This window comes from Physeter macrocephalus, chromosome 2 (genome assembly GCF_002837175.3).
Source record: "Physeter macrocephalus isolate SW-GA chromosome 2, ASM283717v5, whole genome shotgun sequence".
NCBI lineage: Eukaryota > Metazoa > Chordata > Mammalia > Artiodactyla > Physeteridae > Physeter > Physeter macrocephalus.
The window spans coordinates 132,339,522-132,363,151 of record NC_041215.1 but is presented as its reverse complement, the minus strand read 5'-3'; the positions used below and the strand labels follow the sequence as shown (position 1 = coordinate 132,363,151).

The 23,630-nt window shown below is 39.8% G+C and overlaps 1 protein-coding gene across 5 annotated transcripts in view; it reads left to right on the top strand.

The window, feature by feature from the left end:
- The first annotated feature begins 497 nt into the window (after positions 1 to 497).
- GIGYF2 (GRB10 interacting GYF protein 2) overlaps positions 498 to 23,630 on the top strand; it is a 128,762-nt gene continuing 105,629 nt past the window's right edge. For 4 of the 5 annotated variants that reach the window (XR_003677897.1, XR_003677898.2, XM_007125031.4 and 1 more), the window contains exons 1-2: positions 498 to 592; positions 6,049 to 6,114. The gene's annotated coding sequence lies outside the window, so the exon portion shown is untranslated. The remainder of the gene's footprint in view (positions 593 to 6,048; positions 6,115 to 23,630) is intronic. The other variant, XM_028482720.2, reaches the window with a different exon arrangement.

The window sequence follows — 23,630 nt, the reverse complement described above, 5'->3', positions numbered from 1 at the left end:
ATCTAGAATGAATTCTCAGTTCTTCCGGAACCGTTAACAAGTAGACAAACTGCTCTGAACCTCAGCTTTTGTCACTTCCCTATTTCCTCTAGGATGGCAAACGGGCAGGAAAATGCTGGATAAAAACCTGTGGAAAAGTTCTGGTGTGGAAAATCAGCTCCTAAATGATGCAGAGCTTTTTGAACTGCCAATGGGCTCTGGATTGGGCGCATAGGACGGTGAGTCACACGGCGCTTGGCCCACCTCCAGCTCTGGACACCAACTCTACTCAACTCAAGGGCAGGCAGGGAGCGCCGGCCAAAGGACCCGCAGGCGCCTGCGCCCTGCCGCGGCCCCGCCCTCCTCCAGCGTGACATCCGGGGCTCGGGCAGGGGCGTGCCCGGGAAAGAGGGGAGGGAGGCTGCGGAAAGGAAGGATGTCGTGGGAAGCTGGAGGAGCTGGGAGGGAGGGGAGGCGGGGCGAGGGCAGAGCAGGGGGCGTGGCGGAATGAGCACGCTGTCACGTGACGTGCGTGGGGACGTGTCGGCCATCTTGTGTTGTTGAGGCTGAGGACTGACTTGGGTTCTGAGAGACTCCCTGTCCCGGACCGCAGGTAACCAGTGACTCGGTCTCGCTCCCCTGCCCGGCTCCGCTCCGCGCCCCGGCTCCGCAGTCCCGCCTGGGTCTCCCGGGCCTGCCGCCCGCGCTCGCGTCCCCGCCGCTCCGGCCTGACCCGGCCCAGCCGCATGGACACCCCCAGGCCGCCCGGCAGTCGCCGCGGCCGGCTCGGGCGTCAGGCGAAGGGACACTTCAGGTGCGGGGTCGGAGTGACTCCCCGGCCGGGGGCAAGCCGGCCCCGGGCACGTCTCGGCCGCCGAGCTGGAGAGCCCCTTCTTCCGGGGCCCGTTGGCATCGCAGGGGGAGCCGAGGAAGGGAAGAGGGTGGTGGGATGGACAGTGTCAGGCCGGCTTGCTTAGGGGCCGACGGCTCGCCTTCTGCTACCTGGTCTTCGGGGCCAGCCACCCGCCCAGCCTCGGGGTGCCCGGGGTAACAGCTGCTGCGGTCAGACAGCTGTTCCTGCCCGCGTTCCTCCCCACACCTGGTCTCTGGGAGATGCGCCCTTGCCTTCCTCACCGAGCATCTGCACTGGGGAGATTCCTTCCGTGGCGAGAGGACTGGGTCTGGACCAGGCCTGAAGCCAGGTGGATCCATGATCGGAACCTGGGACGGAGGTTGGGAAGGTAGAACCCATGGCAGCTTTGGGACCCGAACGTTCGCATCAGGTTGAAATGGGCATTAGCCTTAAGTGACAGTAGTTCCCCGCGAAGCACTCAGAATATTTCAGTTTTGTGGCTGAAACATAAACCAAGCGACCAGAGAAGGGGGGTGTCAAGAAAGCAGGTTGTGTGACTGTGTTTGGGAAACAGTAACGTTGCTTTGCATTTATCTAGCACTGTTTTTTGTTTTTTGTTTTTTTTTTAATTTTTTCTTTCCCTGAAAGAGCACTTAAGCACACCTAATTTCTCTGTAAGAAAGGTAAGTATTTCAGTTTAACTTGCAAGAAATTGAGGAAGGGGCCAGAACCTGTGAACAGATTCTTATCCAGTGTTGTATACCTTGGATTATACTTAGTCAATGTTAAATACCTTGGATTGTAGGCAGTTTTGATTCCCAGTTTGTATGCATGGAAGATAGTCTTTCCTTACATAGTATTTCCTTTTTAGAATCTAGTGATTTCTTAGATTAAAAAAAAATTGTCATCCTTTCTGAACATTAACTTTCATCTTTCTAATATTTGCAGCTCTGGCCTTTCAGAGTTTGTCTGTTTTGGATAGAACACAAAGCGTTGTCTCATTTATTGGTGTTTTTATGTGTTTTAACTAGTTAGTGTAGCAGCTTTCAGAGTGCTCGAATATGTACTTTCCTGTTACATCAAATGTTACGTCAGTAGAAGACACTAGAAAAAAAAAGTAAAAGTGGTATGTATCCGGAGAAATGTCACAATCTTTTTGACATTTAATACTGGGGAATACACTGGTGATGATGGTGATTCACTAGAAAAGAAAGGGCTTTGAACCTTTTCTATACTGGACAAAGCATTTTCGGATTTTGAGACTGAGGAGGGAGAAGGGACTATATGCTTCCGTTTATTTATTCTTTCATTTGTGCATTTATTTGTTTGAAGAATATTGAGATCCTACTACACTGGTGGGTGCTGGGAGCAAAACAGACCAAAAATTCCTGTTTCCATGGAGCTCATTCCTAGACAGATAAATACATACTTAGGTAAGATATATAGTGTAGTGATAAGTGATGTGGGAAAAAAATGAGGCAGGGTAATAGGATAATAGGGAGCTGGGGGAGGGGTTAATTTTAGGTGGAGTGCCCTGGGAAGGCCACGGGGAGAAGCTAATATATGAGGGAAGACCTGACACAGGTAAAGGATCTATTCCTGTGGCTCTCTGGAGGAGGAGTGCTCCAGGCTAGGGAAGCGAGGGCAAAGCCCCTGAGGCAGAAACTGAAGTGGGAGCCGATCAGGTGTGGCTGGGAAGAGGATGGAGGCTAAGCCTAGACAGAGAGGCGTGATCGCAGGGGAACCCAGTAGGGAGTGTGTACCCAGCTCACGGGTTCTGAGATGAGCGGGGTTATTCAGTTGTCCTGGAGTCTTTTTCCACACCTCTTTCCTCCAACATGACACCCTTCCCCTCCCCCAATTTGGAAAATTCAGGATGCTCATATAATGTATTTCAGGAAACTGTCATGAAATAGCTTTCTCAAAAGTAAAAGTTTTTAAATGAGATTGATGATAACAGGATTTTTCAAAAGGAATTGCTAAGAAGAGGATCTTTGAATTCAGAATATTTGAAAATGTAGGGAAATGAATTTCCTTTGAAATTTAGACACAAGTCATTCAGGAATATAACGTGGAAGCAGTGTATTAACTCACGTTGTTTTCAATGGTAAAGAATTCCTCTTAATGATTTCTGTGTTGTCCAGCCTAGTTTTAAATTCCTCAGGGACTGTTCAACTAACTTGTTTGTATATCTTTTATAGCATTTTACACGTGTAGAACTTTCTGTGCTGAGTTTTTTATTCCTCAGCTTTGACCTTTCAGACTAGTTCTTCAATTAATTTTATACTAGTAGACTTTTTCTTGGAAAAAATTTTTTTCTGGTTTTCTTTCAGCTTATCTCCATATTCTTACTACTGAGCTTTCATAAATGTCCTCTTTCATTTTAATTCATCTGAGGAATTTAATATTTTGGCTTTGAAATGCTTTTGTTGGTGAGTTGTATATATGAAAAAGAATTTGTCTTGGCTTGCCTGAAAATTAGGAGAAGTTAGGAATTGCAACTTCAGAGTGTGAGTGGAGCTCCTTGGCCAAGAGGAGACATAGTGATGCTAGTGAGGAGATAGTGTTTTAACGAATTGCATTTCTCTCTCTTGTTCCTTTGGTGAGTTTTTGAAATCACAGTTCCAAATTATAATGTCTTTGATGTCATATCAGCTCGTTTGTTCTCATGACTCTGCGTTTTAGTATTCCATATGTCTATATTTTTGTTGACCTTCACACTGGAAGATGACACTCTTCATAGTGATTGCTATCTGGGAGAACCATTTGGGGTGACCAGATTATTACTGTCCTGTTTATCCTTGCCCTTCTAAAGGATCTTTGATTTGTGCCATTTTTTAAGACTGACTTCATTTGCAGTTTTCTGTTAGCCCCTGACGACTAAGTTTTCCGTACTGTTTTATTCTATTTCTTATAGATTTTAGTGGGACCAGTCTCATTAGGTTGAATCTACAGCCTATGTTGGTGTTAATCCAGGTATATTAGAGGCAAGTTCAATGTCTGTTTTCTTCAGCAGTTCGAATTGCCTTAACATTATTTGGTCATTGTTGTAAAACTCTGAACCCAAGTTTTTTTTTTCCTCCTTAACCCCCACTAGGATTTTATGGTGATTAAGTCCTAATATTTCCACTCATTTTTAATGCCCTGAAGAATTGCATGTCTTTAAAAATATAAGTAGATTTTTATTCCACAGGCAAGTACTTATAGTTAGACTGCTAATATTTCTTGACCAGGATAGCATTTTATCATGTTTTATGCTCTCAGATAACTGAGAAATATGTTAGATTAATTATATAGGAATACAGAATGATACCTTTGTTGGATTGCCCATAATTTTATTTGAGGTTGAGGGAGAAGAGGGGAGAGGTTTGAAAAACAAAAGAATATTCTCTTTTTTTAAAATAAATTTATTTATTTTATTTATTTATTTTTGGCTGAGTTGGGTCTTCGTTGCTGCGCGCAGGCTTCTCACTGTGGTGGCTTCTCCTGTTGCAGAGCACGAGCTCTAGGCGTGCAGGCTTCAGTGTTTGTGGCACGCAGGCTCAGTAGTTGTGGCTCATAGTCTCTAGAGCGCAGGCTTAGTAGTTGTGGCGCACGGGCTTAGTTGCTCCGCGGCATGTGGGATCTTCCCGGACCAGGGATCCAACCCGTGTCCCCTGCATTGGCAGGCAGATTCGCAACCACTGCACCACCAGGGAAGCCCTAAGAATATTCTCTTAAGTGGCCAAAATTAATTTTATAAAAATATTTTCAAAGTATGATACACTTCGCTACCTCAAGTGATTAAGGAACACAATTTTATACTTTCTTGTTAACTACAGAGTTTCATTGAAATTGAACTTTTTTATAGTTATAATAATAGGAGATACCCTAGAGCTTATTCTCTTGAGTTAGGCCCAGAGAAGAGTTTTTATTACCTAGTTCTCCCCTCTTTTGCTTCAGCTTGCTCTTATAAAAAGTAGAGTGCAGGACTTCCCTGGTGGCACAGGGTTAGGAATCCGCCTGCCAATGCTTGGGGACATGGGTTTGAGCCCTGGTCCGGGAAGATCCCATCTGCTGCAGAGCAACTAAGCCCACGTGCCACAACTACTGAGCCTGCTCTCTAGAGCCCACGAGCCTAGAGCCTGTGCTCGCCGCAACTAGAGAAAGCCCACGAGCAGCAACGAAGACCCAAGGCAGCCAAAAAAAAAAAAAAAAAAAAAAAAGTAGAGTGCAGTGGATAAAGTTGGATGACCTTTTGGACGTTGTAACATGGCTACTTCTTTGCAAAATTAAATGAGAGGTGGAAGTGGCTTTTTCAAGTTGCTTTCTTGCTGTTAGTAAAATTGTCAACTTTAATTTTTAGTTACTGTTTTTTGACTTTTTGTTTGTTAGTTTTTTGTGGTACGCGGGCCTCTCACTGTTGTGGCCTCTCCCGTTGCGGAGCACAGGCTCCGGATGCACAGGCTCAGCGGCCATGGCTCACGGGCCCAGCCGCTCCACGGCATGTGGGATCTTCCCGGACCGGGGCACGAACCCGTGTCCCCCTGCATCGGCAGGCGGATTCTCAACCACTGCGCCACCAGGGAAGCCCGAGAGATTGACGTTTTAGTAGCAGCCTTCAAAGCATCATTTGATTTTAGCTGAGAAATCACTTAGAGCTGTTGTTTCAGTCTACTCCTTGTCACTTGAAATATCACCATCTTGTGGATTTTTAAGATAATGTCTCATCAGAGCATTAAAAGAAAGTTGTGATTTTGCAGCTGAAAGCACATCTGGATCTTTGCTCCTTGGACGTTTTGGCAGTGGTTATACATCTTGGGGCTCATTGATTATTTGCATAGGATACATGCTGTATTGCCGTCTTGCTAGCTGTCGTTTTTCTATCAGCTATATTAAAAAAGTTAAGACCAAATCCCTATAATGTAGTTTTGGATGAAAACCCCAAATACTCATTTCCTGAAACCCTATAGTGGTGCTCATTTGTTAGCTTCATCAGAATCACTTAGAACTTCGGTTAAAAAAATATATTTTTCAGTCCCATTCCAGAGCTACTGAGAGAGACTCTTCAGATGTTAGGACAGTGTATCTAGACTATAAGCATATCAGGTGATTCTAATATTTTAACCAGGTTTGGAATCCATTTCTTGTAAAACATATTCATGATAAAAATTACGTTTCTGACGTTTCCTAAGAGATTGCTGAGTTATTTACTTTAATACTTTTATTATTTACAGTGTTAAAAGGACCTGAATAAAGTCTGCTCAAACCTCCTGCTGTGAACCAGCAGAACTTTTGAACAGGTGAGTTTTGAAGGGAAGCACAAAGCCTGAGGGCTTATGCAAACAGATAATTTTTGCTTTTAAGGCTCTGGTTATTTTTGTCCTATTATTTCTCCTGAAGTTATAGATAGTAGATAGAAACAACTTCTCTGGTACCACTCAGATACGTTATGAACCGTGAGAATAATCGTACCCTTTCTGCATTGATCCTGGTGTGAATTTGTGTCTTAAATTGTCATAATGATTTTTTGATGGCATGAAACAGGAAGAGGAGTGCTTTGAGGGGAAGGGTAAGGAGGTACCTTAAGGCACCCAAGAGCAGCTGGCTTCATGAAGGACATGAACCGGAAACTGGGAAGCATTCAGGAGACACGGTGGTCCAGAGAGCACTTTTCTCCTTGCTGGCTAGTAGGTGTCATCTCTTGTCTCTTTATATCTTGCTTTAGTTGTCTTTCCACACGCTGGTCTTTTCTGCTTTAACAAAAACAGAAGAAAATTGCTACTTCATTCTTGGCGCCACATATAAACTCAAGCTCTAGTGCCGCTAGCCAACTGGTTACCAGCTCAGTGTCCCCACTTCAGATTCCTCGGAGGAAAAATTTGATTAGTTGAACTTGGTCCACATTTCCATTATTGGTCCAATTAGTGTGGCCTTGGGGTTGGGGTCTTGAAAGGTCCCACTCCTAAGATTGGGGGCAGGTCTCAGAGGAGGTGGAATGTAGCCTTTTTGAGGCAGAATCCCACAGAAGCTTCTAGATGTTTTTCCTTTTCCTAGAAAAATTCCTGTATATATCTTGTCAGTTTCAATTTACCTGTCCTGAAGAGTTAAAATATATGCGTATCTTTTCGGTGAATGAGGCCTAGTAGGTCTCACGAAGCATTCTTGGATCTTCCTAGTGCAGTGTTTAACAAAACTTCTTGATTTGGGGGTTCAGAGGACCATCTAGGGTAAAGGTTTAGTAAATAAACATAAGCAAATGAGACAGCTTGTGGAAAAATTCATTGTTTATTTATTTTTCATTGATTGCTATTATAAATTTTAATTTCTGTGTACTTTTTACAGTATTAAGTAACACTTGATTATGAGGAAGCCATAGAGAATTTGAAGGGTAGGACTTTTATATATGAATCTATATTCACATTATTTGAGTGGTAGCAGGGACTTTCACTTTTGGGAAAGGATCAGGGAGACAGTATAAACTTTTGTATTACGCGTTTTTGTATACTAGAATTATTAGGTAATATTGAAGCAAACTTTTTTTAAAAATTAATTAATTTATTTTTGGCTGCGTTGGGTCTTCCTTGCTGGGTGCGTGCTTTCTCTAGTTGCGGCCAGCGGGGGCTACTCTGCGGTACGTGGGCTTCTCATTGCGTTGGCTTTTCTTGTAGCGGAGCATGGGCTCTAGGCACGCGGGCTTCTGTAGTTGTGGCTCACGGGCTCTAGAGCGCAGGCTCAGTTGTGGCGCACGAGCTTCGTTGCTCCGCGGCATGCGGGATCTTCCCAGACCAGGGCTCGAACCCGTGTCCCCTGCATCGGCAGGCGGATTCTTAACCACTGCGCCACCGGGGAAGCTCCGCAAACTTTTTTTTTTTAATGGAGCATTTTGAAGTTCTCTCTTTTTTTTTTTTTTTTTTTTGGTGGTACGCGGGCCTCCCTCCGCTGCGGCCTCTCCCGTTGCGGGGCACAGGCTCCGGACGCGCAGGCCCAGCGGCCACGGCTCACGGGCCCAGCCGCTCCGCGGCATGCGGGATCCTCCCAGACCGGGGCACGAACCCGGTTCCCCTGCATCGGCAGGCGGACGCGCAACCACTGCGCCACCAGGGAAGCCCTCTCTTTATTTTTGTTTGTAGCTTGTATGCACTTGGTAGCATCTAATTGCTTAAGTCATTTTTTATAACTCACATCTTGTTATGTTAGTATATCAGTGTATCCAGATTTTGACGCAAAGCATAGCAATTACTAATCAAAGTGATCTATTATAGAATGATGTGTGGAATGACAGACCACAGATGTGACCTCCTGTGATTTTTTTTTTTTTCCAGCCAAGGTTTCTTTAGCAGATTGCAGCTAAATTCATTTTTAAGGTGGAAGAGTCCTTTCTCATATTGTACATATTCTTTAATCTGGATGTTGAGGTAAAGCATATGTAGGGCTTTGTGAGGCTTAAAAAGATTTCCACATAACCAGGGTAAAACTTTCACAGGCTCTGGGCATCCCTCTCTGGAAAAGATTGGCTTGTGGTAAGATTATCAAATGATATGGTAATGTCTATGGCATTGTAATTTTTCCTTGAATAGTTAAGTGGTTGCTAATTTTATTCTCCTTTCACCAAAAGGGGGAAAAAAAGAGAAATATTTATATATTTTTCAGAAGCAGTGGGGAGAATGGCAGTAACAGTAATAGCTTTTTCTTGTAGTGATATTGTGGCCAGTATGTTCTTTGGGAACAAAGCTCCTTTTATTCTAGTTGTCCTGAACCTGGAGGAAGTCTTGGGAGCTCTGGCCACTTCAGTATTGGTCCTTTGCTTGCAGAGACTGACAAAGAATTGGCAGAGGTACTGTCTTGGTACTTAATAATTGGCAAATCATGGCTCAGTCTTTGAAGAGATGGTTACATCCAGATTTCATGGTTAGCCCCTTGGGAATTGAGATGTTAACCCAAACCGTGGCCAATTGAGTAACTGGATGAAGCCATCTTGCAAGATCAGTGGGTCAGAGAGCCTTAATTCATGTTCTGGAATCTGACACTCCTTAATCTTTCATATTACTTCTGTCATTGTTAATGAAGTTTCTGATAGTGTGTTATGAGAAGATATACTCTTCCTCAACCAGAGGGCTCACTGTATTGCTTAATTGAGTGATGCAGAGGGTAGAAGTTGGAGGATAGTGGAAAAGAGAAGGAGATTGGAAAAAGGGGAAAAAGGACTTCCACAAAATGAATTCCCCTGAAAATTGCAAGGAAATGGGGGAAAAAAATACAAGGTAACCAAGCAGTTTTGAGCACTATGTCAGTATGTAGAGAAAAAGCTTGTGGCTATTAAGCAGAGAAATGTGGGTTTAATTTTCCGTCATTTACTACCTGTAACTTTAGATAAATAACTTAACCTCTTGGAGGCTTATTTTCCTTACTGTAAAGTATATCCCATGGTGATTTGGGAATTAAAAGTAAAATGCCCAATACAATGCCTGGCACATAGTAAACAGGCCTTCAGTAAATGGTAGCAGTTACGATTGTTATTGCTATGTAAATAGATACATTTTGATTGTAAAATGTCATCTTTATAATTTGAATAGAGGCCTTGGTGGGTTCTGTTTTTAAGTCGTCTGTCTTTTTTTTTGTTTTGTTTTCAATCCAACAAATATTTGAATACCTGCTTCGTTCCAGGTGCTGGGCTAGTCATAGTGGTGAGCAAAACACCTATCTTCATGGGACTTACTGCCTAGTGGTAGAGGCAGTCAAGAAATCATATAAGTAAATTTCAAAATGTGGCAAGTTTCTCTGTCCTTGGAAAAGATACATTTTTAAAACCCTAGATATTCTTTGAATAAGTGTCATATTTGGATCTTGGTGTTCTTGTTGTCAGGGGTATTTTATGCCTCTTGATATGCTTTCCAGGGTACATTTGTTTGTTTGTTTTAAGTTAATTTATGTATTTCTTTTATTTGTCATTTTTTCCTCTTTCTCTGAGATAGATGTTCTCAACTTTTTATCTTAGGATTCCTTTACCTTCTTAAGAGTTAGAGGACCCCAAAGAGCTTTTGGTTTTTCAGTTATATCTATCTTTATGATATTGAGAAATTTAAAATGATTTATTAATTTATTTAAAAATAGCAATAGTTTCTTTACATGTTAACATAAATATATTTTTAATGAAAAATACCTATTTTCTAAAACATTTCTAAAAGAATTTGCTGAGAAGAGTGACACTGTTTTACCTTTTCACAAATTGCTTTTTATATCTTGCTTTGTAGAAGGCAGCTGGATTCTCACAGCTGCTTCTGCATTCAACCCGTTGCTGTTTGTTGTATTGAAGTCTGTGCAGGAGATTTATCCTCACAGAGATGTGTATGTAGTTGGAAAAGGGAGGAATATTTTAAGAGCTTTTTCAGATAATTGCAGATTTTCTTTGATATTACACTAAAATTCGACACGTAGTAGTTTATAAAAGTTAGTTGCAATGTGAAATTTGAATTATATCAATGCACTTTTATATTCCATTACATTAAAATCTATTGGTCTATCTTGTGCATTAAATGGATATTTTATATTATACAGTATCAAAAAAACACATTCATTAACATCAACACCCATCAGAAAAGCCGTTACTTATTGGAAAGTATAAGTACTAGAAAAACTCGTCAAGCTCATGGTAATGAATAGATGTTTTCTAAAATTTTAACTTTTGCTTGAAAGCTCAAGTTTTATAATTGGCAGCAGGTACTATCAATTGTTTTCCTTAAAGTGACAGTCTTGTTTCATTCATTTTTGAAAAAAAGGTCTGCTATATACCCAGGTCTGGATAATTTTATTTGTGTGTCAGCTTTTTCAAGTCAATATGATGTTTCATGAGCAGAAGCAGTTAGTTGATTTTGTAACTCAAAGCAGTCACATAAATGCTTTTCTTTGAGACTTTGGTATGCAGCTGAAGTGCTTTATGTGTACTTCTCATTTCATCACATTAAGAATATTAGAAAGCTGTGTACACAGGGACCAAGATTAATAAAAATTAATAGTTTTTACTGCTTTATCAAGGGCATTCTTTTTTTTTTTTTTTTGCGGTACGCGGGCCTCTCACTGTTGTGGCCTCTCCCGTTGCGGAGCACAGGCTCCGGACGCGCAGGCTCAGCGGCCATGGCTCACGGGCCCAGCCGCTCCGCGGCATGTGGAATCTTCCCGGACCGGGGCACGAACCCGTGTCCCCTGCATCGGCAGGTGGACTCTCAGCCACTGTGCCACCAGGGAAGCCCTCAAGGGCATTCTTAAGTAAACCTGGCTTTTTTCCTCTCGTGAATATATGGCACATGGCAGTGAAGACTACTGTAGTTTGGTGCCATTAATTTGAATGATGCTAAGGTGCCAGCAGTTTTACCCATGATTAGTGCAGTGCCAACATAGTGAAAAATGCAAAGACTATCTTAGTATTAACAGTTTTGCCGTCTTGGGTATCTTGAAAGTGTTTTGTGGAATTGCTTCTCTGGGGAGTGGAACATTTTTCTGTGTTACAGTTATATATATTGATATTACGTTGACTTTTTAAAAAGAGTTTTCAAAAAAAAAGTTGTTTGAAATAGAAACTGGAATAAACATATCATTGAGGATTTTTAGATTTCAGTGAGGGTTTTTAATTCTGGGTAGATACAGATTTATTCATAAGTTGCAATCAGTTATAAAATACTTTTCTAAAATGGTCCCATAAAAATAGTCTTCTACACCAGTGCTGTCCCATAGAATTTTCTGCTATGATGGAAATGTTCTATTAATCTGCACTGTCAAAGACTGTAGCCACTAGCCACATGTGACTGTGGAGCACTTGACGTGGTTAGTGTGACTGAGGGAATCGCATTTTTTAAAATGTAAAAAACCTTTACTTTTTTATTACAACTCAAGTCCTCTTATTTTTACAGGTTTTATTTTTAAGAACAGTTTTAGATTCACAGAGAAATTGAGAAGATAGTACAGAGAGCTCCCATGTATACCACACCCAGGTTTTGTATTGTTAACGTCCTACATTACTGTTGTCCATTTGTTACAATTAGTAAGCCAGTATTGCTTATTAACTAAGTCCATAGTTTATTCAGATTTCCTTAGTTTTCCTGAGTTTATTTTTCTATGTCACGATCCCATCCAGGACATCACATTACATTTAGTCAGGTGTCCATAGGCTCCTCTCTCTTTAACAATCTTGACAGTTTTGAGGAGTATTGGTTAAGCATTCTGTAGAATGCTTCGCTGTTGGAATTTGTGTGATGTTTTTCTCCTGGATATGGGTCATGGGTTTTTGGGAGGAAGACCACAGAGGTAAAGTGCCATTTTCATCACATTGTATCAAGAGCGTATCCTGATTTATAACTGTAAATATTGACTGATTATCAGTGTTAACATTAACTTTGATACTTGGTTGACTTTCATACTTTGTCAGGTTTGTCCACTGTAAAGTTACTCTCCTCCCTCCCCCACAAGGAACTAGATTTTAAATTTTAATTAATTTAACTTGATATAGCCACATGTGGTTAATGGGTACTCTATAAGATGGCACAGTTCTAGAGAGTGTTTCTCAGTTTTAAATATTATCCAAAACTTTATTTAACATCAATTTTAATAGATTTAAAGAAAGGCAGTTTAACATAAAAGAAATATAAAATGTTAGTCTTGAAATGCATTGCGTTTTGAGGGAGGCAGTCTACTTTTAGTAAGCTTAGTCTTTTTAAAAATTAACTTTCTGAGGTTTAATTTATATACAATAAAATGCCTTCATTTTAAGTATACTTGTATTAAGTGTACATCTTGATGAGTTTTGACAAGTGTATATACTTATGGGACCATAACCACAGTCAAGATAGGTAACATTTTCATCACTCCCAGAACTTTCCTCCTTCTTTTTTTGCAGTCATTTCCCCTCTCCCACCACTGATTTGTTTTCTGTGACTATAGATAATTTTGCCTCTTCTACAATTTTATATAAATGGAATTATTCAGTATGTATTCTTTTTGGGTCTGGCTTCTTTTGCTCAGTGTAATATTTGTGATACATCCATGTTGCTGCATGTATCAGTAATTAGGTGTTTTTATTGATGAGGATATTCCAAGGTATGGTCATTATAATATGTGTTTATCCATTTATCTTGCTTTGGGGCTGTTAGGAATAAAGCTGACCTTAGTTTCATGGCAATGGGTAGTGATTCAGACTGTTCTGGATTGCAGTGTTTATTTCAACACTGTAAATTAGGAATTTAAATTCTTTTTAGGATGAGGAGAAAAGCCAACAGAGCATCTATAATTTTTTTGAAGATATTCCATGAAAAGGATAATTAACATAGAAATAAATAGTATTTTGCAAAGTTTCATATAAAAATGTGCGATCCAGATAGATGTAGACAATTCTGGCTTCCTGGGGAGGGAGGGGAGTTCTTTGTCAGTTCTTTAAGGTAAATGTTTAGTAATAAAGTGAATAATGGAAGCCTGATTTTGTTCCATGAAGTTTTATCATTAGTAGATGTGTTAACAGATCGTATTTTAAAAAGTTTGCATGTTTAAAAATGAAGAGATCTGGTATTGTCATACAGATGGGTGCAGAAGGAAAATGTGTTTTCTGCTATAATAGATGGGAGGAGAATTTCCTTTTATTTTTGTACCTTAAAATTGTTTTTTTAAACCGGGTTAATGTTCAAAAGAAATTAACTTTCTTTGACATTTATGTTTGGGCTGTAAAAGTATTTCAAACGGGAGGCAAACGCTTCTTGTGGGTGTTAAGATACACATTGTTATAAAAGTAATTGAAGAATATTACTGCAAATTATGGAAATAGAAAAAAAAATCATTAATCCCACCTCATGAACATTTCTTTATTTTTATGTTCTCTTTGTCTATTTATGACATATAGTTGGCTCTCTGTATCCACGGGTTCCATATTCTTGGATGTGGAAGGCCAAGTGTAAAGGATTTGAGCATCCCTGGATTTTGGTATCCACAGAGGGTCTTGGAACCAGTCCCCCTCGGGTACCAAGGGTTGACTGTATGTATAATTATACTCTTGTGTGCAGACATTATTGTACCTGTAGTCTGTTGAATGAATGTGCTGTTTTTACAAGATTGCTTATAGTCTTATACAATTATAAGTGATGTGTGGTATATGTGGTTCCCCTCTCATGGTTGGACCTTTTCTTTTCATTGTTTCACTTAGCCTTTTTCTGAAGTTTGAAAAAAATGCATCTGAGACCTATGTATTTTAGCCTAGTGACTGAGTCTTGGCTCATTTGAATGTGGACTTGCTTATGGTCTTAAAAGAGTCAACTGATTTACAGATTATTTTATCAAGATAGTGGTACAAAAATTTTTTAATGACAGAAATTTAAGTAGGGAGTGAATTTAATATTTGTTATCAGAAGATTTGCATTTAAAATAGTTTTGCTTCATGTCTATTAAAATATTTTTAATTGTACTTGTTTTTTTCCCCCTAGCTAAATCATTTACAGTTTATTTTAACCTTTTTAAAATTGAGGTATAAGATATAGTAAATATGTGCACAAATCTGAAGTGTATAGTTGGAAAATTCTTTTTTAAAGATTTATTATTTATTTAATTTATTTTTGGCTGCGTCAGGTCTTGGGTACGGTGTGCGGGATCTTCGTTGTGACACGCGGGCTTCTCTCTAGTTGTGGCATGCAGGTTTTCTCTTCTCTAGTTGTGACGAGTGGGTTCCAGGGTGAGTGGGCTCTGTAGTTTGCAGTGTGCGAGCTCAGTAGTTGTGGCACGTGGGCTTAGTTGCCCCGCAGCACGTGGGATCTTAGTTCCCTGACCAGGGATCGAACCCGCGTCCCCGCATTGTAAGGCAGATTCTTTACCACTGGACCACCAGGTAAGTCCTCGGAAAATTTTTTACATGTGCATATAGTTCTGTAGTCATCACCTAAATCAAGTTAGTGAGCATTTCTGGCACCCCAAAAGATTCCATCGTCTTCTTCCCAGTAAGTAGTCCCTACTTCCATGGTGAGCAGTGTTCTGACATCTGTCAAAATTGATTATTTTACCTGTTGAACATTATAGGAATCATATAGTATATATTCTTTGGTGACTGGCTTCTTTCGCTGGATACAATGTCTGCGATTCATGCAATATTGTTGCAGTTATCAGTAGTTGGTTCTTCTTTGTTGGTGAGTATTTTGTTGTATAAATATACTACAATTAAAAAAAAATTTTATTTTGAAATAATTTCAAACTTATAGAAAAGTTGCAAAAAATTACTTAGGCTTTCCATATGCCCTTCACCCAGTTTGGTCACTAGTTTTTTTTTTTTTTTGGCCCCGTGGCATGCTGGATCTTAGTTCCCTGACCAGGGATTGAACCTGTGCCCCCTGCAGTGGAAGCAGAGTCCTAACCACTGGGCCGCCAGGGAACTCCCTGGTCACCAGTTTTTTAACATTTCCTCGTATTTACTTTATCTTTCATTTTCTTTTTTCTTTCTCCTTATATGCACATATGTATGTATATAATTTTTAATATAATTTTAAATTTATGTAATTTTTTTCTGTTCCATTTGAGGGTTCATTACAGACCTCATGATCCTTTTCCTCTAAATATTTTAGTGTTATCTTGTAAGAGTAAGAACATTCTTCTGCATAATCACAGTAAAAATTTCAGAATCATAAAAAAGTAACATTGATACAATACCATTGTCTAATCCATAACTCCTATTCAGATTATTCTATTTGTCTCTTTAATGTGTCTTATAGCATATTTTTTGCTGGTTCAGGATGGAGTTAAGAATCATACTTGCACTTAGTTTTTCTATCTCTGTAGTCTCCCTTAATCTGGGATGGTTCTTCAGCCTTTATTTAATTTATTTATTTATTTATTTTTTTGGTGGTACGCGGGCCTCTCACTGTTGTGGCCTCTCCCGTTGCGGAGCACAGGCTCCGGACGCGCAGGCTCAGTGGCCATGGCTCACGGGCCCAGCCGCTCTGCGGCATGTGGGATCTTCCCGGACCCGGGCACGAACCCATGTCCCCTGCGTCAGCAGGCGGACTCTCAACCACTGCGCCACCAGGGAAGCCCAGCCTTTGTCTTTTGTGACATTGGTATTTTTGGTGACTGTGGTTGATTGATTTTATGTCTATCAATTTGGGCTTATCTGATTTTTTTTCAAGATTAGTTTCAGTTTATGTATTATTGTTAGGAATATAACATAAGTGATGCCATGTCCTTCTTAGTGTATCACATCAGGAAACACATGGTGTCAGTTTGTCTCATTATTAATGATGTTACCTAACTCAGTAACAGCCAGATGGAAGAGATGCATAGGGCAAGGTATGTGGGAAGGGATGCAGAGCTTCACAGCTCTTTGGTGTGCCATCGTTTCCACACCTTCACCAACCTTGAAGCTCCCCTGTATTTGTTTATTCATTCATCTGTTGATGGACATTTGTGTTGATAAACATAATAGCCAAATGTCAGGTTTTGGTAGTTATGAATAAAGCTACTATGAATATCTTATGCTCTTCTCTTAGTAGAAATTTTCTTTGTATGTATGTTTAGCAGTGGATTGTGCGATCGCTGGATAGGTGTATGTTTAGCTGTAATAGATATTACCAAACTGTTTTTTGAAGTGGTTGAACTATTTGCAGGAATGGAGTTACTAATTTTGTGTTATCTTTTTGTTGTTGTTGTTAGGGGGGTGTGCTGCACCCCACGGCTTGTGGGATCTTAGCTCCCCCACCAGGGATTGAACCCTCGTCCTCAACAGTGAAAGAGCAGGGTCCTAACCCCTGGACTGCCAGGGAATTCCCCAGTTTTGTGTTACCTTAATCCACATTTGGCTAAGATAAAAATAGCTGTTTGCTGGAATGGGCACAGAACTATTTATTTGATACATGTGAAGAGTGCTAGAGGAGTAGCTCTTTTTTCTGCTTTTGGGAAAATAGAGGTTGGGAAGGTGGAGGCAGATTCAGGTTCCTTGGTGTTCATTCTGTGTTAGTCTTTTGACAGACCACATGCATGGTACCGGTTGGACTTAATTCCAGGTTTGCCATAGTTTTTTTCTGGGTAAGTTTTACATACCCAGGTAAGGGAGATTTGCAGTAGTAGATACTGTTTATAAGAAAGATTCAGGGGGTTTTCAAAGGAGTATGTGTTTTGAATTGTTAGTATAATAGTGGTAGCTAATCAGTATGTCAAGACTTCTCCTGGGAAGCAATATCGGGAACACTTTCAGAGTAAAACTTTCATAATTAGCCATTATGCCGGATTTTGATTCTGCTTTGGCTTCTCCTGGCTGTCTTTGTCTAGCCAGGACTTACTACGTAGATCCGTAGCTCGCTCATGTTGTTAGTGGTTGCGTGTGCCCAGGAGACATCTGACTCCTCAACACAGTGCCGGGTTTTGTGAGGCCAGGGTCTCCCTTTTCTTTGTTGCAAACCCAGCAGTAAGAAAAGGCTAGGTTGATTTCTTCTCTTTCTTCACCCTTGAACATGTACTTATATACACACAGAGTGATAGATGAGGTCCCAAAGAGGAGCTGAGGATGTCAGGAAAACTAGAAAAATATACAGAAAAAAAGAAAAAAAATTATATACTAGTAATCAGAGATAAAATAATTACTAGTGAGGAGTGATGTAGCTTAGAGTTTTTAAAAAGTTGGCAAAAAGGCCAGATTAAATAAAGTTCATTGTCAGGCACAGGATGCAGTTTATCAAAGAAGACCAACTTTCTGGTATTAACTGCAGAAGAAATATATTACTTGAATTCACTGATAAGGAATTTTGAATAATGGACAAGGTCTGAAATAGCAGGTATGTAGAAATATTCTCTCAGCTATTTTTAAGTCAACTCTATTTAAAATTTGAGGGTAGACCTTTCTCTGAGGTCCTTATCCTTAGAATTGGAGTAGCCAAAGGAGAGTAGAGGCCAGTAGGGAGGTTGAGAGGGTTATTATCTCTCCATGTGTTAAACTGTTCAAAGGATGTTTTTCAGTGTTGTTAAGGTAACTGAAGCCCATCTTGCCCTGATAATTTTACCTTCATTTTATCCCTCTGAGGTTATCAGTACTGTTTTCCTGCACAGTGGTAGGTGAATCAGCAGACAGCATCAGGATCTTCATCCTCTTCCATTCACATGCCTGTTCTGTTTCTTTACTCAGATGACCATTCAGCCTGAAATGCTCCTGTTGTCTCTATGTAATTATTAATATCTCTTTCACACAAACATTTTCTGGCTTAGATAATAGATTAGGTATAGTCACTTTAGCCATTGTTCCTCCTCCTTTTTGCAAAATCTCTTTTCTTCTGAAGTTCATGCTGTCTGACAATACAACTATCTGTTCCCCTCGTTATCAGATATAGACCCTGTGGCATCATCCTTCATTTTCTTCTTTATTCTCTCTGCCATTATCCGGAAGTTACTTCAGAGTCCATAGGATGACTGATCCAATCTTCCCAGGCTCCTGGTTCCTTGACTTACCTCCATCTCTAATTCGTCTAGTGCTTTCATTTTTATTCCTATTATACTTGCTTTTTGACATTACCAACATCTCAAATTTGTAAACTATCTTCTGTTTCTACTTCCTTCCTCACTGTGCTTCAATCACACTTTTGCCAGCATCCTCCACTTTGCCCTCTTTTCCTTCCGTTTACCGTGTTGACAAAATCCTAACCCAGGTTCAGTCCTGTTGTCAGCTCTCTCTGCCCTCTACCCAGGCTGCTAAGTTGGAGAAAGAAGCCCACAACCATGCAGATAGGTGCCATCTCCATCTTGATTGGGCCTTCAGAACTAGTGTAGCTAGCTGCAGTGTGGTGTCCTGGATTAGATCCTGGTACAGAACAAGGACATTGTTGGAAAAACTGGTTAAATCCGAGTTTAGTTACTAGTGGCGTACCAATGTTGGTGTCTTAGTTTTGACAAATGTACTGTGGTAATGTAAGTTGTTTATATTAGGGGAAACTAAGGGAACTTTCTGTAATGTCTTTGTAACATTTCTATAAATCCATAATTATTCCTAAATAAAGTTTATTTTTTTAAAAAACAATACTGTTGTAGATCACAGCAGCTAACTTTTCTTCATTCTTCTCAAACCTTACCCTGTCATCTGCTCTGTCATTTGCCTACTTATTTGAGAAAATTGAGGCCATCAATGTGAATTCCCCACAGCTTACTATTCCTCTCCACCTCCCCAAAGAAAACCCCACAAAAATAAATTTGCACATATCTTAAGTCATTTAGACACACTTTTTTGCTCTTGTCACAAGTGGATAGGCATAGTTATTTTTTCCATTTGTTCTCTGAAGCCCCATCCACCCTGCCTTCTCAGAGCTTCATTTCTATCATATTTTTGTTAAATTGTTTCTTTACTTTTTAATTCTATTAGTACTTTTCCATTAGGATATTTTCGTCTAAAATAAAAGGGGAAATTTTCTTTCTACTCTGCTTCATTTCTCTTCACCTTTTCGCAGCTAAGATTCTAGAAAAAGTTGACTGCATTTGTAGTCTTCCTTTCCTCACCTCCCAACCACTGAAATCTGGCTCTGTCCCTCACCACACTTCCGTAACTGTACTCTTCAAGTCACCAATGACTTCACTGTGGGAGTTAATGAAGATTTTTCAGTCTTTCTCTTTTTTGACTTCAATATTTGAAACTTCTGAATTTGTCCATTTTTTTTCTTTGCCAGTGCTATCTTTGTTAACACAAATTAGTAACTTACTAGGAAAAGAATTACTCATAATTCCACCATTCAGAATATGAACATCTGTGGGCATATCTATATGTACCCACTAAGAATGTATTTTAAAATGTGTTTAATATAATTATATTCTCTGTATTCTATAACCTGTCTCAAACACTTAATATATTGTTGACATTTTTTCATGTCAGTGAATATACTTATTATCATTACTGCTCTCTCTTCTCTGCTGGTATGTAGATACATACAATCTGTTGGATTTATAACACCCCTCCTTTCTCTTTAGCTCTTACTGATTCATTCTCTTCCTGGCATCCTGAATGATCTTTCTACAGTGCAGATTTCATCCTGGACACTTTCTTGCGTAAATCTTTTCATAGCCTTTCATTGCTCTTGAGATATAAAGTACAAACACTTCTGTGATATGACCATTGCTTTACCAAACTTCACTTTAGTTTTTAGCCTTATTGAACAAATGGATAATCTCCCCAAAAAGAACCTAGCTCTTTCTCCTTTCTGCTTCAGATAAAGTGAATGTGGAGAAAGCTAGAGTCAATGAATTTGATTTTAGGTGAAAGGTTAGGGCTAGAGATAACCTAACTACATGGTCTTTTTTTCCTTCCCGTATCCTCCTGCACAGTATTTGCTGAGGCTTTGTTCTTGTCTCTTGAGCTTGTCCCTTCTTGATTCCTGCTTTGGGATAGTTTCATTCAATTTTTGGTTTCAATTCTGTAGATTTACTTCCAAATCTATGTCTCTTATCCTGACTCTACACTGGAGTTCAAGGTGTATGTATATTTTAGTCTTTTGGATGGCTCCTCAGGCACCTCACATTCATTTTGTCCAAAACGGTGTGTCCTTCCTCCCAAATTTGATTCTTTTCCATCTTCTCTTTCCTTTAAAGCTTTTCTATACAGATTCAAAAAGCACCCCACCGCCAGTATTGCATGCTATAGATTCCATTCCATTTCTGCATCCTTTGTTTAGATTTTCCTTCTTCTACTTTGGGAAATATTTTATGGAGTGTTTATTTGAATGGATCCTTGGTTTTGTATAAGCCACTGTAAAGGAGGGAGGGTGGGCCTTCTGGGGTAAGGGAATGGCATGAGCCAGAACCACAGAAGAAGAATGCAGTAGAGAAGTAGAAAGTTATCATTTGGCTTTGAGTTTGGAGGTGAAACAGTGGGAGAATGAGTTGAGAAGGTGCAGATTGTCAGATTGATGGGAAGCTGAAAATATGAGGATTTTTGACTGTACACAGTAGGTTTAGTGACTTATAAAGAAGGGTAGGCATGACCAGAGCAGTGCTTTAGAAAGATTGATCTTATTGGATGTAATTAGAGGCTGAGTCGGGGAAGCAGGTTAGAATTTTATTGTAATAATCCAGACATGAGTTAACAGATGTTTAGCTATAATGAAAGGAGAATGCAGAAGGAATCTTGAAGGAGGAATTGACCAAATCTCAGGCAAAATGATTGGATATGAGGGATAGAGAAGAGGAATGAATTTCCGATGACTAGGCTTTTGAGCCTGGCTGACCAGTGGATGGTGAAAACAGTGTTACCTTGATCAGTTGTTAGATGGATATCTGGGAGGAGCAGGCTGCTGGAAAGCCACATAGGTCTTGGGAGAAAAAAGTCAAATATGTAATTCACAGCAGGGGTGGGGGGCAGTTCAGAAATTTGTGGAAGAATTTTTGGTTGCTCTTGCTATGACAGCACCTCCACTGCATGTTCTATGTTAGATCCACCATGATTCAGCAGGCAGAGTTCTACCTGAAGTGTCGGTAGAGAACACTATTGTAAGTAAGACTCAAGACAGTATCTACACAGAATTTATAGTTAAACGAACCATGAGTACGCTGAGGGAAGTTAGAAAAGGAGAGAAGCTTTTGGGGAATGGTGACTAAATAGGAAGGAAGTGAAGATAGGAAAAATATATCAATATATTGCTGGTCGTGGAGGAAGAGGAAGGAAATTGTTTCAAGGAAAGGCAGTCTAAAGAGGCAGAAGAGCATGGTGGGAGCACAGCCTCCAGAGTCTGGCTCAAATCCTGATTTGCTATAAAAATTCAGAGCTGTTTTCTAATTGGTCACAAGTCTGCTGGGGGTTTGAGTTGACAACATTTAGCTTGGTGGGGTTTAAATGACGGCAAAACCTATGCTCATTTTGATACCTCACTGCATCCTTAGAAAGGGCAATTGAGAAATAAGTCCCACTTTCCATTCCAAATAATTTATAATTCAAAGACATCGTGTAGACAATCCCTCCAGTACATATAAATAAATACATTAGAACTGGGCTCGTTTAAATTGATTTGGAAGGAGCAATCTGGGGTGGGGAATTCAGGATTAGAAGTTACAGTACTTCAAATGTTTAGATTTCTTCAGTCATAGCTTGTAGATTTCCTGCTTTAATTCATAAAGGAGAATGAGCAGAACACCATGCTGAGTAACGTAGGTCTCTTTAGTTGATAATTAAATTGCTTGGATTATTATTCTACGTTCTTAAGAGTTCTCCAGAAAACTCTTACCATAGGAAGTAGTAAATGGTGGTTAGGCTCCCAGCTCAAGGCATTAAAAAAACTTCTGAGCTTTTAATGTGTTTGCTGTATGGTATTTTGTCTCTACCTAAAGGTTTATAGGTGGAATGAGTGATAAAGATTTCCTTGCTTGATGTTCTTCAGGTGCTGCCTGCATCCAGGGCTTCTGTAACTCAAGACCGCTGCCTGCACAACACAACTCTAGGGGCTCCATTTGCATCCTTTGTGGTAATGGCGCCCCTGGAGTTTGTATTTCCACGACCTGTGTAGCCTTGTAGTAATTTAAAGGGGAAAAGAATATTAAGTCTCTAAGAATGATTTTAGTATTTTCACAAATATCACAAATAATTCAGTTTTTAATTGAGATTCACTTGCTTTATAAATTCAGTCTGGTTCAAATCTGGACCTGCTTTATTAATTCAGAGATGTTTTCCAGTGGTCACAGTCCAAAGTCCATAGGGGTTTGAATATAAAACATTTGGCTATGTGGAGTTTAAAGTGGTGGTAAAAACACTCCTTCAAGATGTTTTGTGTTACAATAAAATCATATAGTTGTAGTCTCTACAGGTCTGTTTGTTAGCCAAGTAGGTCCACGGACTTTTTTAAAGCACACTGAATTGATTTATGCTAAATAAGTTTACACAGCTGATTTGTAAGCAGGAAACTTGTCCTAATCTACAGTGGGCACCTTACCTGACTTATCACTACCTTGACAAGTGATTTCATTTGGGATGTACCATAATTTAATTGAATCTAACATGCATCAGTTGTGAGAGTCTTTGTTTTATTTATTACTAAGAAAGAAATCATACTGCCAAGTAAATGCTTTTTAATTACTTAGACTTTCTATTTTACATTTTGAAAAAGAATTCTTTTAAACTTATTTAGCAAATAAGGCTAATAGATTTTTATTATATAGTATATATTTTGTGCATATATAAAAAGGAAACGAAGTGAAATAAATTGGTTAAGATATTCTTCAGCTTTCTACACATTAAGTCGGACTCTTCTATATTGTGAAAAACTTAGGATTGTAGAAGTCTCCTTCTTCTTCCCTCTCCCCATCCGTGTAGTGTCATGTCATTAAGGGTGTTGGCGATGAAGCATTTCTTAAGAGAGTGCTCCATTATTCTCTCATTGATTTAAAATTCAGTGATTTGGTGCTTGTGAAGTTCTTAAAAGCAGTCTAAGCTGTTTAATTTTTCCTTCTCTAAATACTTCAGGGCTGCTGCATGTGGCCACATGGATTGTGCAGTGTCAAGTCTCACTAGCAAACCACAACAAGCTTATCTTCATGTGGTTTTTTTTCCTTTCTCAGGTTCTGCAAAGCACTTGCAATCATTCCTCCAGTGATGAAGAGTTACTTCACTAATATCCTATTGCTGTATTTGCTTTCTTTTCTATTACACAGTACGTTTCAATTTAGAATCATAGCATGATCTTTTTGAAGGTGTTTTAAGCAGCACTTAAAATCGGGTACTAGGAACAACACAATTGAAAGGATGCCGATAAGGAGCGGCTCTGACCAAGTTTTACCCTTGTGCAGACAGTGACAGCTGTGACACAGCTTCCATTGTGGGCCAGTAGCAGTTGTAGCATGGCACTGA